The 18,664-nt window shown below is 45.2% G+C and overlaps 1 protein-coding gene across 2 annotated transcripts in view; it reads right to left on the reverse strand.

Moving 5' to 3' along the window:
* Window positions 1-16,421, reverse strand: part of TP53INP1 (tumor protein p53 inducible nuclear protein 1) — a 36,227-nt gene extending 19,806 nt beyond the window's left edge. The window contains exons 1-2 of one of the 2 annotated variants that reach the window (XM_081816273.1): window positions 16,297-16,421; window positions 8,437-8,545 (exon numbers count right to left, since the gene is read on the reverse strand). The gene's annotated coding sequence lies outside the window, so the exon portion shown is untranslated. Of the gene's footprint in view, window positions 1-8,423; window positions 8,546-16,296 lie in introns of both variants that reach the window. The other variant, XM_006729767.3, reaches the window with a different exon arrangement.
* Between the last annotated feature and the right edge of the window lie 2,243 nt (window positions 16,422-18,664).

Genomic DNA, 18,664 nt, shown 5'->3' on the forward strand with positions numbered 1-18,664 from the left:
GCCATGAGACCAGAGCCGAAGGCAGTGCGGTCCATGGCCTGGAGGGCCCTCTCCTCCAGCAGACCTGAAGAACCCTGGAGGAAGGAGAGCATGGAGAGCTGCTTCTTCCCCAGTCTCTGCATCCAGGCCTCATGTGACCCGGGGAGGTGATGACCTCTGTCTTACTGTTTACATACGTGCAAACCGTTGGCATTCACACGGGGCCAACCTGCTCACCGGTTATTTATAGTGAGAAGAAAATGAGACAGTGGGCTGGAAAATGCTTTCCAAACCAAAGCTCTGTATGCGGGTAGATGGATTAACTGTGTCTGGCAGAGGCGAGGGAGTCATGTTGATGCATCTCTGCTCTCATGTGGATCCTGTTTTGACTGAGATGCAATTCTCTGACCCAGGGTGAAATTTACAGAAACCACTGACAGGTATATCCTACAGTATCTGAAGGACTCTCACATTCTGACCTTCCCAAGAAGCCTGTGGTCAGCCCATTTCCAACAATATTGGTTTTAAAGGATGTAAATCAAAGTGCAGGGTTTTGTCTGATACCCAGAAGTAATGACCAAAATATGGTGGCCATCTTACTTTTTCTCAGGAGGTAGACTGAGGCTGTAACTTGGACTGGACAACCTCATGGAATTAAGTGTGCTTTACATTTTAGGTTTTGGCAAATCAGGCACACCCTCGTATTTTCTCTCAAATGTTATTGCTATCCTTGGAGCTCCATAATCTCATCCTTCTTCTTAGGTATCCTTGAAGAGACCATCTTCCCATTCAGAACAAAGGCATGATAATTCTAAAGGTCTAATTTTTAAAAAGTCAAATTGAGACCTACTTTTTCCAATTTGATAAGGTTTATCAACTGTTAAAGGCAAAATGTGAAAGCATACAATACTTTGTTATGATAGAGAAAACAGTGTGAGGTAGCTGATGCTTCCAAAAAGGGTCACAATATTTCTTTCATCATGAAGTGGAGACTATTTTTCTTCCCCTCGAATCTGGGCTGGCCCTGGACTGCTTTGATTAATAGAATGTGGCAGAGATCATGTTCTAGGATCTCTAAGACCAGGCATTAAGCAAGCCTGACAACCTCTGCTTTGCACTCTGGGGAAAGCCGGCTGCCACATAAGAAGAGACCACCATGCTGTGAGGAAGCCCAAGCTAGCTATGTGGAGAGGCCACATGGAAAGAGAGACATGCCTGGCCAGCCCCTAAATATTTAGCTCATCCTAGCTGAGGTACCAAACATACAAGTGAAAAAGTGCTCTAGGAAGTTCCAATCCCAGCAGACACCACATGGAACCGAGATGAGCCATCCTCACTGAGCCCCGTCAAAACTGCAGAATCACGAGCAAATAAAAGATTGTTGTTTTAAGGCACTAAATGTTGGTGTGGTTTGAAAAGCAGCAATAGATAACCAAAACACAAAGCTAAGCAACAGAAAGGCCCACGGCAGACAGATCAACCTTCTCTAAACTCCACAAAGTGGAATTTGGGGCATAAAAAAACTTCTTATCTTATCTCAGGGGTCATTTGCTTTCTGTTTACTCTCTCAAGGATTTGTAATCTTCCTACCTGGTGTTTGTTTATCCCAGTAGTGTACCAAGGGGGTGGAGGAGGGAGCGTGGGAGAAGTCTGCCCCTATGAGGAAATGTTCGATCACCGTACATTGTTTGCAACTGCTGGAGCATGAAAATAATAAAAAGCAGACTGACTTTTAGTTTTATTATTGTTTTAAAAATTTCTACAGGCACTTACACACACAGAAATTCGCTGCTTTTTGCCTGCGCCGGGGGTGGGTCGCTCCCACTGCCTCCCTCCTTGCTGTGCCACTGGGTTACATCCGTACATGCAGTGAGCCTCGGAGTCATCCCCACAGCGTCAGCTGTCTGAGCACAACCAAACTGTCAAATCACACAGCTGCTAACCAGCCTCTCGTCTGTCGCCTGACAAAGACCCAGCCAGGTTCCCTGCCTGGGCAGACCCAGCGAATCCAACCACCCTTTAGTTTGCAGGATAATTCTCAGTGGGTTGCTATAGTACCCACGTCCAGGCTGACTCCCTGCTGTGGGGGTGACCCTTTCCCCATCTGTCAGAGTCCTCCTGTCCGTTTTCCATGGAGTTCAATACACTCCCTTATCTACCCCAACAAAAGGGATTCAACCTCAAGTTTTGTTCTGAAGGACTATAGGGCAGGACCACATTTATGCCAACATCCAGAAACAATACAGTTAATACCCCCACGTCCTGCTTACAAAGGCAGGCTGTGGCCATTGCCCTGCCAGGGGCGTCAGGGCTGCTAAAGAATGTTGTTTCCTACCAAGCCACAGATGGGGAACCCCATTGGGTGGCTACTCAGGGCAACCTCAGAACAACAAAGCAACAAGTCCACCAGTCTGTACTGAGAAGAATCTGAAAGTGAAATCTACTCAGGTAACTTACAATCTGTCCACCAGCAAATACAGTCGGCTGGGCTTTTACCATCCCTCCAGCATGTTGGGAAGTGTTTGAAAAGGAAGCATTTCTGTTGAATTGCACTTTACAAAGAACAATCACATGGAATTCCGGTGAAATCTATTGTCTAAGAGAAGGAAAGAAAGGGTCTCTCTTGGTCTCCAGAAAGCCTGGAATAGAAGGAAGCAAGAGGTTTGGTGACCTCTACTTTCTGAAATAAAAACAGAAAACAGAAATCTAATTGGGCTGCCATTACCATCTCAGGAAGAAGTCAGAAAGGATACCAGGGCCATAGGTGTTATAGCTTTCCAAGACCCTGGAACCTGGTAACTCTTGCATATTCATCTTTTTAACCCTCTATCCACATGGTGATTAGAAACAAAATCCTTAAAATGAAAAGAGTCTGTGTTCTGGCTGAGGTACCAGAAAGGAGAAGGGGGGGTCGGTCTACCCCACTCAGCAGCCAGTATTTGGGGAGAAGAGCCCTTGGGGGCTGTGGTGTCACAGGCCAAATTGTGAGTGATCGATGACAGCCTCCCAGACCCACAGTGCTTTCTCCAGTTCCTGTAAAGTCCTGACTTTAAAGGTTTTTTTAGTTTCTAGGTGAATGCACAAATAAGTCTCCAATTATTAAAAATTATATTAAAACTTAACTGTACCACAGAAAGGGAGGAAAATGAGCCATCCCTTAATGCATGTGGCCTAGATACATGATACAGAATGTCCCTCCATACACCATCCCAGCCCCTAGGAGCCACAAAGCTTGAAGGCACCGGCCACGTGGGGCAGACCCAACCTGGTCCTAGGGCGGTTGCAGCGGTTACCTGAAGTCTGTGAGCAAAGATCTCTTACGGCTCCTGCTGCCAAGCTACCTCTTCACTCACGAGCTACTTCTAGGTCACTGCCCAACGGTCATCATGTGCCAGAGGCAGCCTGAGGTGGGGTCTGTAACCATGAATTGCTGTATTATGGGGACAGCTTCAGCAGCATGTTTCTTTCTGCTCTTCTCAAAAGGATGCCTCAAATAATATGATTGCTACTTATGTAAGCTACACACCGCTTACATAGTCTTCCTATTTAAGGAAAACTTACTTATTGGGTTATTCTTTTTGCTGGAATTAACCACCTTAAATATCTATTACACTTTGCAAGATTAATTTGTGTTCTTAAATGTCCAGATTGTTTGTGGTTTTGGCAAAAGACCTAAGTACGTTGATAATCTGAGGCGGGAGGGTTTTTGATTTCTATTCTTTTGGGGCCTCTTCTCCTGCTTTACTACTCTTAGGAGTAGTCATTTCTTTCCCTTTGTAGCTCAGACAGAGGGAGGACATGAATACGTAGACCTGTAAAGGTTGAACACCATCCACCCATTCATTCAGGCCTGCTGTGTTCACAGCATCCATCCAGTCATCCAGTAATTATTTAATGATCACCTCCTCTATGCCAGGCACCAGAGACACCGTAGTGAACAAAACAAAGTCTCAGCCCTCAAGGAGCTTCCATCTAGTGGAGGAGATACAATAAGCAAGTAAACATATAGTGTAATGAGTGCTGCGAAGAAAAACAAAGCTGGGTAAAGAGTTAGAGAGAGACTGGTGGGGAGATAGGATGGTCAGGCGGGCTTCTTTGAGGAGGTTGCACTCGAGCAGCAAGAACAGAAGGGCATGAGGGGAAAAGGTAGCCCAGGCAGCCAGAAGAGCCAGTGCAAAGACTGGAGGCAGAAGAGATTTTGTGCCGGAGGAATAGCGCTTTTCTCGAACTACACAGTGTCACTGAGAATCGGGTGTGACCTGGTATCTGTTGGTTACCTGAGCTGACCCACAGATCTATGAGTTGAAGAGGACTGGCCACAGCACTTTATTTATTTTTTTTAATTTATCTTAAAGATTTACTTATTTAAGAGAGAGAGTGTGTGCATGCGCACAAGTGGGGGGTGGGGGGCGCCGAGGGAGAGAGAGAGAGCCTCCAGCAGACTCCCCACTGAGCACTGAGCCTGACATGGGGTTCGATCCCAGGACCCTGAGATCATGACCTGAGCAGAAGGCAGGCACTTAACCGACTGAGCCACCCAAGTGTCCCAGAACTTTAAACTCCTTTGCAGTCTTCTGGGTTTCTGCAACACTTCCCGAAAGGCATATAGGTCCCTGGGAAATAACTTTTCGTGTTTATCATAACATGGAACTAAATTTCAGACCCTGAGAACAGGTCTCACAGAATGGGCCTCAGGTAATCAATTGTGTTGCATGCTGGGAAGGCAAAACGACTTTGGAGAATGTGCTCTCTGGTAAGGAAGGGAGAGGAAATTGTGGAGTTCCTGCTCTGTATCGGGACAGGTACTTACCGAGTCCCACAGTGTCCTCAACTACAAAAGAGGGGAAAACAGTATCAACTCAGGGAGACAATACAATCAGAAAAGTGTCTGGGACATGAGGTATTAAATAAATGTTTATTTTCACCAGCACACAGACCTTTTTCTGAGGATTTTATTTTAATGGTTTTGTTTCTAATCACCTTGTGGAAATGGGATTTTTTTTTAAAAAGCAAAAACCTAAAGCTTAAAAGCTTTAATAGCTTCTCAGAACTTGAGCCTAAAAACCCAACAAGGTTAAGGACAAAATACTCTCGTCTTCTTTAATAAGTCTATATAAGCAAGAACCACAGAGGTCTAGACCCATGTTTGAATTTGTCCTTACCTAACTTGTGTTTCGTATCATCTGAATGTTTAAAGCCAGAGTTTGGAAAATAAGCCCTTCCCCAGCACACACACTGATACACCTGAGTTACTTTACCTGCTCAAACACAAGTGCAATTGAAACCAATCAAGCATGGAGGCCATATCGTCCATAATTAAGAATAGTATTTAAAGTGAGAAGCAGTTGTACCTAATGGTTAAGAGCACTAGTTCTGGAATCAGACCTTAGTGCAGGCTATCTAACCTTGGATTTGACCTCTCTTAGCTTTAGTTTCCTCATCTATAAATGGGAATGATAAGATTGTCTCTATTAGGTGGTTCTGAGGATTAAATGAGATCATGCATATAAAGCGTTTAATATAATCCTTGGAACTATAGTATGAGCTTATTAAAATGTTGTAAGTGTAACCTGAGAGGACTGAGTTCTACAACCTTCAGGAGAGTGATATGTAAGACAGTGGGTCAAGGAAGGCCTCTCAAGGAGGTGGATTTTGAGCCAAGCCCTGAATGATAATAAAGGAGCAAGTAAGCTCTGTGAAGCTCTAGCCAGTGACTTGTCACAGAGGCAAAAGGAACGGTGAGTGTGAAGGCCCACCATGGGTGTGCAGAGAGGTCCAGCAGTGGGGCTGCAGGGTGAGGAGGAAGGGGAGCAGGGGAAGGAGAAGAGGTCAGAAAGGTCATGAGGAAACTTGCAAGCAGGCATGAGAAGTCTGGATCTCATTCTAAATGTGACAGGACATGAGAGTTGGTACCCTGGAGTTTCAGACATGTTGAGTTTGAAATGCTCTTTGGATACCAAGGGGGGAAATGTTTTGGGCAATTGACTATTTGGGCCCAGAGCTAAAGGGACAGGTGGGGGCTGGTGACATAAAGGTGTGACCTACCAGCTTGTTAATATTTAAAGACAGAACTGGATGGAATGGGCAGGGAGAGGCTATAAACAGAGAAGAGGGCTAAGGCCTGGGCCTGGGCCTCGGACATTTAGAAGAAAGAAGGATGGGGCTTCTGGGTGGCTCAGTCGGTTGAGTGTCTCACTCTTGATTTTGGCTCAGGTCATGATCTTAGGGTCCTGGGATAGAGCCCTATGTCTGGTTCCGTGCTCAGAGGAGAGTCTGCTTGAGATTCTCCCTCTCCCTCTGCACTCCCCTCTCCCCCACCCCCCCACTCTCTCTCTCACATAAATAAATAAGTGCATTTAAAAAAAAAAAAGGATAAGGAATATTCAGCCAAGAAGACTGAGAAGTAGCAGCCAATTAGGAGAGTGAAAAATTAGAGCGAGGTGACCTGGAATCTAAGTGCTGAAAAAGCCTTCAGAAGGAAATTGTGACCAGGTGCGGAGAAGCCAAATCTGATTAAGGACAAGGACGTGGTCTCTGGAGGCAGCAAGGTGGCGGTCGGTGGTAGCAGTCAGGTCAGTGGTAACCTCGGAGGAACAGTTCTGGGGGATTGATTGGTGGCTACGGAATTCTGATGAGAGAAAGGAAGGTCACAAGAAAGCGAGACAATGGGAAGAGGAAGCAGAGACAGAAGGCCTAAGTGTATAAGTTTGCCGGGCCGCCGTAACAAAGTGCGGCAGACTGGTCGCTTGAACACTGGATGGTTATTTTCTCACAGTTCTGGAGGCTGGATGTCCAAGCCTGTCCAGGTGTTGACAGGATTGGCTTCTCCCGAGGCCTCTTTGTGCGGCTTGCAGAAGGCTGCCTTCTCCCTGTGTCCTCACATGGACTCTTCCTCTGTGTTGTCTGCGTCCCAGTCTCCTCTTCAGATTGGGATTGGAGCCCACTCAGACTGCCTTGGTTTAACCTAAACCTCTTTAAGGTCCCTGTCTCCAAATACAGTCACCTTCTGAGGTGTTGGGGGCGAGGGCTTCCACATATTAATTCTGGGGGTGGGGGGTGACACACAATTCAGTCTGCAACACTAAGCAATTCTTTTTTAGGAATTTTGTTGTGAAAGAGAACAGAGCAAAGGATTGGGGTGGAACTAAAGACCGTCTCTCCGAATGGGGAGGCAGGGAGGTTTTGTGTTTATGTTGGAGTTTTACTACGCGAGAAGTTCTAGCCGCTGGTATTGCTGATGAGAATGGCGCAGTAGAGAACCTGAGACTTGGCTGCAGGGGAGAGGGGGTCATTTCAGAAGCAAAGTCCTGGAATACCAGATAAGGGATGGGATCAAGAGGTGTTAAATGGCTTACCAGGTCACTGACTTGTGAGTGGTAGGGCTCGCACTTGACCCCAGGAATCGTAACCCCGAAACACCCTGTCCCAATGACTACATTTCAATCCCTGTTCTTGGGAGCAGCCATAACCAGAACAGTCTCCCCTAGGAAGGAAGGAGAAAAACGCAACTGAGGAAATATGTTCACATATGGAATTATGGCTGTCCTGGCCACCTACTACCACCTGCAGGGGTGAGGGAGGTCGTGAGGGGTTCACAGAAGGGGAAGGAGGAGAAACAGGTGAGGCTCTACTTGGCTCATTGATGAACTAAAACACCCTCAGGAAGCTGAAAGTGGCTGAATATTTCCAATCTGTGCCCCAGCATTGGCCTATTTATTTGAACTGAGCTTGGCTACAGGGCACCACCAATTTCAGATAGTTACATCATCAGCTTTTCATAGGCAGATCGCCACCCTCTCTCTCAGCACCAAGAAGCAGGTGGCTTTGTGATTTTGCTTCTACAAACTCTCTTATCATAGCACTTGCATGTTGGGGCCCAGATGTTAAACAAATCAATAAATAAACCTTGGCTTCACATTTTGTACAAATTTAACTGACACCTACACACACAGCGTCTCTTAGCTGCTGCGTAGCCTCTGGGTCACGGGGTCTCCTGAAAACACTTCCTTTTCTTAAAATTTTTTTGTTTTGTTTTGTTCTGTTTTTCTTTTTTAAGATTTTATTTATTTATTTGAGAGAGAGAGAGAGCACACACGAGCATGGGGGGGGGGACAGAGGGAGGAGCAGACGCCCTGCTGAGCAGGGAGCCCCATACGGGACTCGATCCCAGGACCCTGAGATCATGACCTGACCTGAAGGCAGACGTTTAACCAACTGAGCCACCCAGGTGCCTCCCCACCGCTTTTTTTTTTGTTAACAGCTTTATTGAGATACAATTCACATGTCACAGAATCCACCCATGTGAAGTGTACCATTCATTGTTTTTAAGTGTATTCAGAGTTGTCTACACTTCCTTTTTGACGCTGTGCTTCTCACCTGAGTGCACCGGCCGGTCTCCTGATGTTGGAGCGGCTCTGCCATCTGGGTCACAGCAATTTCCTTACCTGAGAAGCTCACCTGAAGGCGTGTGTCCATCTGACTGACTTTCCTGGTGCCTCGGGAGCAGCTGGGGACTTGTCCAAATTCACCGGTGAAAACCATTCAGTGTCTGTGTTGCGGGCGACTGCTGTGGAATGAATAAACAAGGAACTGGGGGAGCAAGTCTGAACACAGTGAGGGATGGACGCTCTGCTTGGTGCATCCAAATGGTAGAACACCAAATCCCTTACATTTGTTTTGTATCTTCTTACGAACCCTTCCCCTTAAATGCTCCATTGCATTATCCTCCAAAGCATTTGTTTTGAAACCGCGTTATGTCCTCTTTCCTCTCATGGAAACCACCTGTAGCAGCAACAACTGGGGCTGCTGCAAACATTTGTTTTTGATAACAGTGTATTTTGAACGTCTGTGGTTTCAATTTCTATTTTTGTCCCTTACTGTCACAATTTTTCGATCTCTTCTTACTTTTTGCAGATAGTTTTGCTTTTCCCAGGCATTTGTACTCTGCTGAAGATGTCAGCTACATAAACTGTGACCTGAGAGTTTCTACATTTCCAAAAATCAGTACCACTGTCCAATGACTTACATTTTCCAATAGGTTTTCTTTTCTTTTTTTTTTTTTTTTAAAGATTTTATTTATTTATTTGACAGAGAGAGAGAAGAACAGGGGGAGAGGGAGAAACAGGCTCTCCACAGAGCAGAGAGCCCGATACAAGACTCAATCCCAGGACCCTGAGATCATGACCTGAGCTGAAGGCAGACACTTAACCGACTGTGCCATCCAGGCGCCCTCTAATACGTTTTCATCTGCAATATTTAAATTGTTCTTCACAACAATTCAGTGAATGAAGTCGGGGCAACCGTTAATATTCCCATTTTATAGATCAGAAAACTCACGTCTCCCGGCTAGCCTGTGGCAAAAATTAAAGTAAAAATATGGGCGATTTCAATTCTAGCCTAGGATTTTTTTTCCCCTACCATACAACTGGCCATAATATATGACTACGGTCCTCCAGCTGCAGCAGAATCAGAATCATTTAGAAGACTTGTCACAGCACAGAATGCTGGGCTCCACTTCCAGCATTTGTGGTTCCATGGGCCTGGGGTGAGACCCAAGGATGTTCTCATTCACACCCCTGCCCCTCCACTTTCTCCTTTGCCCTCCCCTCCCTTCCCAGCCCCCCTTGCAGCTCAGGGTGGTCATGTGAATAGTTTTGGCCAACGAGATGTAAATAGAAGTTTTCTGGGAACACCTGTGCTTTCCTAATGGAAAGGACATCCTTGGCTCTCCATCCTCCCTACCTCTTCCTGCTTAGAACTTATATGTAATGCTCGGAGCTGTAGCAACCACCCGAGGACCAACTCATTAAAACCAGCCAGATAGGAAGATAGGAAGAAGCTTCGTCTCTGGCAGGCCTGAGTTGCTTACCTACAGACTTCTTGCTGCATGAGAAAAATAAATCTCTATTTAAGCCACTGTAGTCAGGTTCTCTGTGACTTGCAGCCAAACGCATCTCTACCCCATACAGAGGAACAGGAAAGAACGATGCGTGAGAGTCTGGGGGACTGCATGAGAAGTGGCATTTAACAAGCACTTGTGAGGCCCTATTCTGCAGCTGACAATGTGCCAGGTGAACAAGACATGGTTCCCACCCCCAAGGTGTTCACAGTCAAGGTGAAAAAGACACACTTTTATAAATAATACATAAATAATAATGCATCGTGAAAAGCACAGAGATATAAGTAAAATGCTATGAAACCCAGGGAAGGAACCCTGCCTAGGGAGGTCAGGGAAGGCTCCCAGGAGGTGACATTTGAGCAAAGCCCTAAGAGATAAGTAACATTCTGCCAGGTAGAGAAGAGGGAAAAAAAGCTTTCTGTGCTGTGTCCCTTCTTGCTCCTACCCTTTGGGGCCAGAGGCTGGCCTGGCTGGATGGGGGGCATGTTGGAACTAGCTGCTGGCGGAGTCAATAGCTCTGCAGGAAACTCAAAGTCCAGAGAACCAGGAGAAGTTGTGAGGATTGGCAAAAACTCCTGACAGCAGGTCTAGAGAACCAGAGATCTGGGGCAGAAAGACAAGAACAAGAGATCAGAGGGCAAGCGGGGAGGAGCAGGGCAGGAGCCCAAGAGGATGGGTCAAGGCTTGCTTCTCAAGCAAGTAGGAAACTCAGGGCACCAACTATCCCATTTCACGATTTCTTATCATTCAACTTCATTTCGCCCTCAGCCCCCATCTTGTAAGCCTTGTAGGAAATTCAGTCTTGGTCCCTCCTGGGGCTTGCCCTTGCACCCAAAGCTGTGTTAAAATCCTGGTGTGTTACTCAGCCTGCAGGGCGTGCAGTCCCCTGCACCACTGTCTAAATGGCACAGAACCCTGACTGTTGAATCCCTTCTCCCTGGTGTATCATGGGTATTTCCACCAAGTGGAAATGGCATTTAACATCCTCTGGTGCATCTAGAAAGCAGGTTACAGGTCTCTGCTGCTGGGGCCCCAGAGACCTCTTTCTTCTCCCCAGGCTCAGGCATCTCTTCTTGGTTTTGGGGAAATACCTCCCTCTAGCCCTGTTTCCAACAGATGCACACTCTCACCTCTTCAGCTCAATGGGCTTAGGGCTCGGGATATACAAGCCAGGAAGGCAAGTGTCTCCAAGCCAACTCTGCTATCCACCTGCCCAACCTCCCCTGATACGAAGGACAGAACCTTTTAGAATGGGGGGAGGAAGAGGAGGAAGTGCAGGGAGAAAAGTTTAAACTTTCAAATAGTTAGTTATTAGGCCACATATCGATGGCGATGGTGTGGTTTAAAGGACCAAGGGCAGGACATACACATCCCAACAGATGTGAAGACAGAGTCGGGAAAGGGCCTGAGAATGGTGAGTACCTGGGGAAAGACGAGCGAGAGGCTGAAGGGGATGCAATGAGACAGCCTTGGATCACCATTTGTTGAATTTGGATTTTATTCCGTAGGCAAGAAAATTCAGGAAAGGCCCATAAGCTATGCTGATACAAGGTCCTGTTTTGTTTTGTTTTGTTTTTCAAAGGGACAATTCTGATAGAAGGGTGGGAGGTTCAGTTGTAGAGAGCCTATGATTGGCCATAGAAATAAGAGTAATAATGGAGATAGAAAAGCATGGTCATGGTTCTAGGACAGAATCAACAGAATTTGGTCACTGATTGGCTATGAGGGAATGATGGGGACTGACAGAGAGAAGCTGAAGAAGATTCCAAGATTTCTATCTTGGGAGGCTGGGCAGTTGGTGAAGCTTTTAACTGAAGGTAAGAAGACAGAAGATAGTGGATATGGGAGGAGGGTGGGGATGGGTGATAGGAACGAGAGAATTAAAGGTATCTAGCACTGGTTACATGCCAAGCACCGTTTTACACAGATTTGTGTTATAAAAAACCCTATGGAATAGTAGTATTAGGTTCATTACATCTCAGATAAGAACACTACCGGCTCAGAGATGCTGTTGCTCACCCAAGGTCACTCAGAGTAATGAAGTCAGGGTTGGCAACTATCCCCCCCTGACTCCACAATCCATGCTATCCCCAAAATGCTTCTATAGGGCCATCTAGTTGGGATCCGGGTCTAGAGCTTGGGAAATAGGCAGGAGGTGCAGGCATCAGTTTAGGAGTCTTTATTATGTAGATGTTTCCTGGAGTCATGGGAGTAGATGAGATGAGCTGGGAAAAGTGTGTGCATGAAAAGAGAAGACGAGGACAGACTCCGGGGAAGTTCATATTTAAGGGTTATGTCACTTAAGTTATTGATAACAGAAAAAACAAGGAACAAAATTAGGATTTTTATTTCTCTCATCACAGAAGTTCTGTGGTGGGGTTCTCAGGGTTAGTACGTTGGCTTCATTAGAGAGCTAGGCCCTCTCATTTCTTCCACCATATTTAGTGTGTGTTTTTCATCCTCAAACTTGCTTCAATCATAAAATGGCCACATTAGGTCCCACCATCACATTTCAAGAAGCAGGGAAGCGGAAGAGGGCAGCCAAGTGAGCCTGCTTTCAAGGAAGTCTTTCCAGAAGACCCACCCCATAATTTCTGCTTACACTAGCCAGAACTTAGTCACATGACCTATCTTCAAGGGAGGCTGGGAAATGTAGTTCTTTAGCTAGACCCCTTACTGCTCTCACTAAATCAGGATTCTCTTGTTAGAGAAGAAGGGAGAATGGAAACTGGGTAGACAACTGTAATCTCTACCACTAAGGGTGTAGGCAGAGGAAAAAAGAGATAAAGAAGAACATTTGGGGACAGGGGAGAGAATGATGCCATAAAAACTGTAGTAGTTGGGATGCTTTTCATTTCAAATTATTGAAAAGTCAGCCCAAGCTAGTTTAAATATTGCTCAAGTAACCAAAAAATTTACAAGTAGGGCAGGTGTGTTCATTGGGTTTCTGACTCTGCGACTTTATTTTCTTGGCTCTGCCCACTCTGTGTTGGCTTTGCATTCAGGGTGGTTTAAAAAATGGTAATAAAATGGTTGAAGTAGTTTCCAGTACTCGCATAGACACACCACATTGTCCAGAGCAAAACAGTCCGTCTTCCTAGCACAACTGAAATTCAGTCATTCATTCAGAAATATTGCTGAGTAACTACTGTGTGCAATTTTCTAGATGTTGGGGATAATGTGGATAAAATAAATAGGAATCCTGCTCCACTGGACCTTGTTTTAGTCATTTATTGCTGTGTAACACATTTCTCCAAAACTCAGAGGCCTAAAACAACAAGCATTTATTATTTCAGTGTTTCTATGGATCAGGAATTTGGACATGACTTGGGGACTCTGGGTGCCTCTGGCTTGGGGTCTCTCATAAGGCTGTAGTCATCTCAAGGTCTAGTAGGGGAGGATCCATTTCCCAGCTCACTCATGTAGTTGTTGGGCTCACGTCTTCCTGGTTGTCAGCCAGAGACATCAACTCATTGCAATGTGGGCCTTTCCATTGGGCCAGAGGTCAAGTAAGAAGCAGGATAACAGTTAGTGTTTTGTAACCTAATCTTAGAAGTGATGTCCAGTCACTTTTTCCATATTGTATTTGTTGTGAAATAAGTCACTAGGTTCAGCTCACACTCAAGGGGAGGGGATTATATAAGGGCATGAATACTGGAAGGTGAGGATCATGGGGAACCACTTTGAGGTTTCTACCACAGAGCCATATTCTAGTCAGTGGAGATAGACAATAAACAATAAATAGATACATCATATGTAGGTGACAATAAGTGCTCTGAAGAAAAATAAAGCAGAGTAAGGGAAGGCCTCTTTCATTAGATGACATTTGAGTAGAGTCTGAAGCAGATGAGGCAGCAAGGGTAGTTGTGGAAGAGCATTCCAGGTAGAGGGAAGAACAGGTGTGCACTCTCTGAGGTGGGAGCATGCTTGGTTATCTTGAATGAATCACACAACCATCTTGGCTGGAGCAGAGTAAGCAAGGGAGAAGACAGTCAAAAAGGTGGGGTGGGAGACAATAGGTACAGACTTAATAGGACATGGTAAAGACTTTATTGGAGGTTTCCAAGCATGGTGTGATATGATTTACCTTACTTTTACAAGGCTGTGGTATGGGGAACAGATGATACAAGGGCCAAAAGTGAAAGCAGGAAGACCAGGTGGGATTCTACTGCAGTAGCCCAGGTGAGAGATAATGGAGTCTTGGATTGGCAGAAGTGAGAAGTGATAAGATTCCAGATACATTTGATAAGATTTGCCAATAGACTGGCTTTAGGGTATGACAGAGTAGAGTCAAAGATGACTCCAAAGCTAGTGTGAGCATCTGTAAGGTTGAGGTTGCTGTTTGCTGGGACAGGGAGGACGAGTCTAGGAGACTAAATCAAGGATCTGACTTTGGTCTTGTGGCCATGTTAAGTTTGGGTTGCCTATTAGATAGCCAAGTGGAGATGTTGCAGAGGAAGCTGGAATATGGAGTTCAGGGGTGAGGTTCAGGTTGGCAATAGAAATTTGGGAGTCACCAGCATGGAGTTGGCATGTAGAGCCACAGGACTAAATGAGATTAATCACCTAAGGAATAAGACTTAATGAACAAGAGAAGACGTCTCTCAGAACCTGTGGAAATGGGAGGATTAGGAGGATCTGGTGAAGGGGACTGAGAAGGAGCAGCCAATGAGAAAGGGCAGATGGTGCTGAGGAGGCAATTAACAGGGTCCACCTTGGAGGCCAAGAGGAGAGGTGCTCTCCACCTTCCAGATGCCTCCAGGGGGTCAGGTGGGGGCCACAAGATTTAAAAGGTGGTAGAAGGTCATTGGTGACTTTATAGAGAGCAGCTTGTAAAGAGTCCTAGACTCAATAGATGGATGATGGTGGATTTTGGAGAGAGTGGAGTTTCAAAAAGTGACCTGGTGGGTACGGGCCTCTCTTTCAAGAATTTCAATGTTAGAAACAATAGAAGTACAGGAGGGGGGCAACTGGGTGGCCCAGTCGGTTAAGTGTCTGCCTTTGGTCATGGTCTTGGGGTCCTGGGATTGAGCCCCATATGGGGCTCCCTGCTCAGCTGGGAGCCTGCTTCTCCCTCTCCCTCTCCCTCTGCCGCTTCCCCTGCTTGTGTTCTCTTGCATGTGCACTCTTTCTTTCTCTCAAATAAATAAATAAAATCTTAAAAAAAAATAGAAGTATGGGAGAAAGTTATTAAAAATATAGAAAAAATAAGTTATAAAAAATTAGAAAATATATCAATAAACAAACACTATAGCATTAAAACCCAAGGCCACAGAAAGAGGGAAATTGTTTTCAGCAAATATAAGAAGGGTTAGAATCTTTAAAATGGAAAAAAACTTATACAAATTGGTAAGAGGAACATTAAGACCCTACCAGGTAAATGGACAAAGGACATGAACAGACAATTCACAAAGGAGGAAATACAGTTAGTAAACAAAGATAAAGAAAAATGTTTGGCACCATTAACAAGGAAAGAAATACAGATTAAAACCACAAGATGACGTGTTTTAAACTATCAAATTAGCAAAAGCTGTTTATTCCCTTTAAGCCAGCAATTCCAGTTCAGGGAATCCTAAGAAACCAGGCCAAATGCAGATGAAAGGACTGGCCACGGTTTTATTTACAATAGTTAATAAGAGGAAATAATCTAAAAGCTGAACACCAAAAAAAAAAAAAAAAAAAGGCTTAGAAAATGTGGGTACATTCACACAAATATTAATATCAATCACATGCACACACAAAAAAAATGGGAAGAATTTGTGGTAATACAGTGTCTTAGTCCATTTGGGCTGCTATAAAAAAATACCAGAGACTAGGTCACTTATAAACAACAGAAATTTATTTATCTTGCTAACCCAAGACCAGTGGTGCTAACATGGTCGGTAAGGGTCCTCTTGAGGTCACAGACTTTTCACAGCACTCTCACATGATAAAAGAGACAAGCGAGCTCTCTGGGGTTTCTTTTATAAGAGCACTAATCCCATTTTATGAGGGTTCTACCCTCATGGCCTACTGACCCTCTAAAGGCTCTACCTCTTTTTTTTTTTTTTAAAGATTTTATTTATTTATTTGAGAGAGAGAGAATGAGAGAGAGCACATGAGAGGGGGGAGGGTCAGAGGGAGAAGCAGACTCCCTGCCGAGCAGGGAGCCTGATGCGGGACTCGATCCAGGGACTCCAGGATCATGACCTGAGCCAAAGGCAGTCGCTTAACCAACTGAGCCACCCAGGCGCCCAAGGCTCTACCTCTTAATACCGTCACCTTGGGCATTAAGTTTTCAACATATAAATTTGGGGTGGGGGGCACAGTTATTCAGACTATAGCACACAGGAAAATGCCTATATCATGTTCATTGAAAACAAAAGTAGGACTGCAAATTGTATATGCCTTATACTCTTACCTATGGGAAAAATACTTACAGGAAAAGGAACCTATCCAAATGTCCCCTCCAGGTCACACAGGAAGACTGGCTACCTTTCTTCCGTGCAGCACACCTTTGTGGAGTTCTGTGCCGGCCTCTCTCTGTCAAGTCCTGGGATGACAAAGATAATTCAGAAATTTCTGTCCTTGAGGAGTTTGCATCCAACTAAAGCTTAAAAAAAGCTGTGGGACGGGTGCCTGGGTGGCTCAGTCAGTTAAGTATCTGCCTTTGGCTCAGGTCATGATTCCAGGGTCCTGGTATCTCTCTCCCTGCTTGTGCTTTCTCTCTCTCTCTCTGTCATATAAATAAATAAAATCTTAAAAAAAAACACAACTGTTCTGTGGGAGTAAATAATAAAGTCTCAAAAGGTATAAACACAATTGGGATCCCAAAATATCACAGCAAAAATGAGCCACAAAGTGGACATCAGCCACACAGTTGGGCCTTCGGGGGCCCTGTTGCAGCCCTAGGGTCAAAGTGATCGGGCGCTGGGTGGGGGCAGGGGGCAGGCTTAGCTGTCACTTTTGACTTCTTCTTGGAGACCCCAGTGCTGGAGTTGAGGTGGTCTTGACCGCAAAGGCATGAAAGTCAAGCCACAGCTACTAGAATTGGAGGATCGAGCTGAAGCTTCTGAACAATGTGCGTCACCTAACTTCCTGCTCTGAGAGGTTTGGTGCAGCCTCTGCTTGGAAGCACTTGGGCAGTGACAGTGGGTCACTCCTCTCCTTTCCTCTCCTCTGGGGCCGCTTCTCCAGCCCTCCTATTTGGCCAAGACTGGCTTTGGACGTTCTTGCGGTGGTGTCAGGGTCAGGCTGGTGGGAATGCTTCTGTGTTAGGGTTTCTCATGGATGGAGACCACAGACAACCATACCTTCTGTTTCTAGAGTCCTTTACGTACATTTCACATGTGTTTTGAAAAATTCCAACTCACCTGCAAAGGTGGTATTAGTTATTAATAGTGGTATTAGTTGTGAAGCCAACCAGCTATTATTTATTTCTTGGCTGTGTCACCTCAACCTTGCTTCCCCCATCTATAAATTGCAGCAACTTGACAAATGCTACAGAAGAAAAATAATGGCTCTGATAGCATTGGGCAGAAGGCTCTCCTGGAAAGCTATCCTCTGAAAAGATGAAAGAGGTTATTTTTCAAAATGATGAAGTGTTTTAGTCAATGGCATGAAAGACTGATTTAGAGAGTGAAGACGTGATCTTTAAAATAGCACTGAGTGTTATCCGCAACTGATAAATTGTTGAACACTACATCTGAAACTAGTGATGTACTCTACATTGGCTAATTAGATGTAAATTAAAAAAAAACGGGGCGCCTGGGTGGCTCAGTCGTTAAGCATCTGCCTTCGGCTCAGGTCATGATCCCAGGGTCCTGGGATCGAGCCCCGCATCGGGCTCTCTGTTCCGCGGGAAGCCTGCTTCTCCCTCTCCCACTCCCCCTGCTTGTGTTCCCTCTCTTGCTGTCTCTCTCTCTGTCAAATAAATAAATAAAATCTTTAAAAAAAAATAGATCATAAAGGTCAAGCTAAAGGCAAATGAGCTTCTAATTATGAAGATGAGTACATTTAAAAAATTCAATTCTCAGAAGGAGCTCTCAGTAATTACCATTGAATTAGGACTGCAAGGTCTAAAGACAAATTGCGTTCAAATCCTGGCTTTGCCACTATCAGCTTGTGTGACCCCGAGGGAGCAAGTTACTTAATTTCTCTGTGTCGCAGTTTTTTCCTCATCTGTGAAATGGGGACAATGATAGGACCTACCTACCTGATAAAAGTCGTTATGAGAACTAAATGAGTTAGTATTTGTAAACAGCTCTGGGCAGCACCTGGTATGTGATACCTGCTATATAAGTGTTTGTTAAATAAAAATATTAATAAAAGCAAGCACTGATTTTTTTCTTCCTACCTTATTAATAAGGCAATTATCACAAGTAAAAACTAGAACATAAAATAGTTCTGTGACAATATATTGAAGTATTCATTTGTGTTTCTTCCTTCTCTGAGTGTCCTTTTCTCCTCCTTTCTTTTTTTTTTTTTAAGATTTTATTTATTTATTTGAGAGAGAAAGAGAGACAGAGCACAAGCAGGGGGAGAGGGAGAAGCAGGCTCCCCACTGAGCAGGGAGCCCAATGCAGGACTCCATCCCAGGACCCTGGGATTATGACCTGAGCTGAAGGCAGACGCTTAACCGAGTGAGCCACCCAGGCGCCTCTTCTCTCTTCCCTTCAAGCAGGGAGCCACGCTCTCGTGCCTATGGCTGGAAGGATTCTTGTGGAGTGGGAAGCCCAGAGGCACCTGAAACCAGTGGCTCCTCCAGTCTCCCAGGAAAGCCGAAGCCCAGTGAAGTGACAGGTGATG

The sequence above is a fragment of the Leptonychotes weddellii genome, chromosome 4 (genome assembly GCF_054177405.1).
Source record: "Leptonychotes weddellii isolate Sample4059 chromosome 4, ASM5417740v2, whole genome shotgun sequence".
Lineage (NCBI taxonomy): Eukaryota > Metazoa > Chordata > Mammalia > Carnivora > Phocidae > Leptonychotes > Leptonychotes weddellii.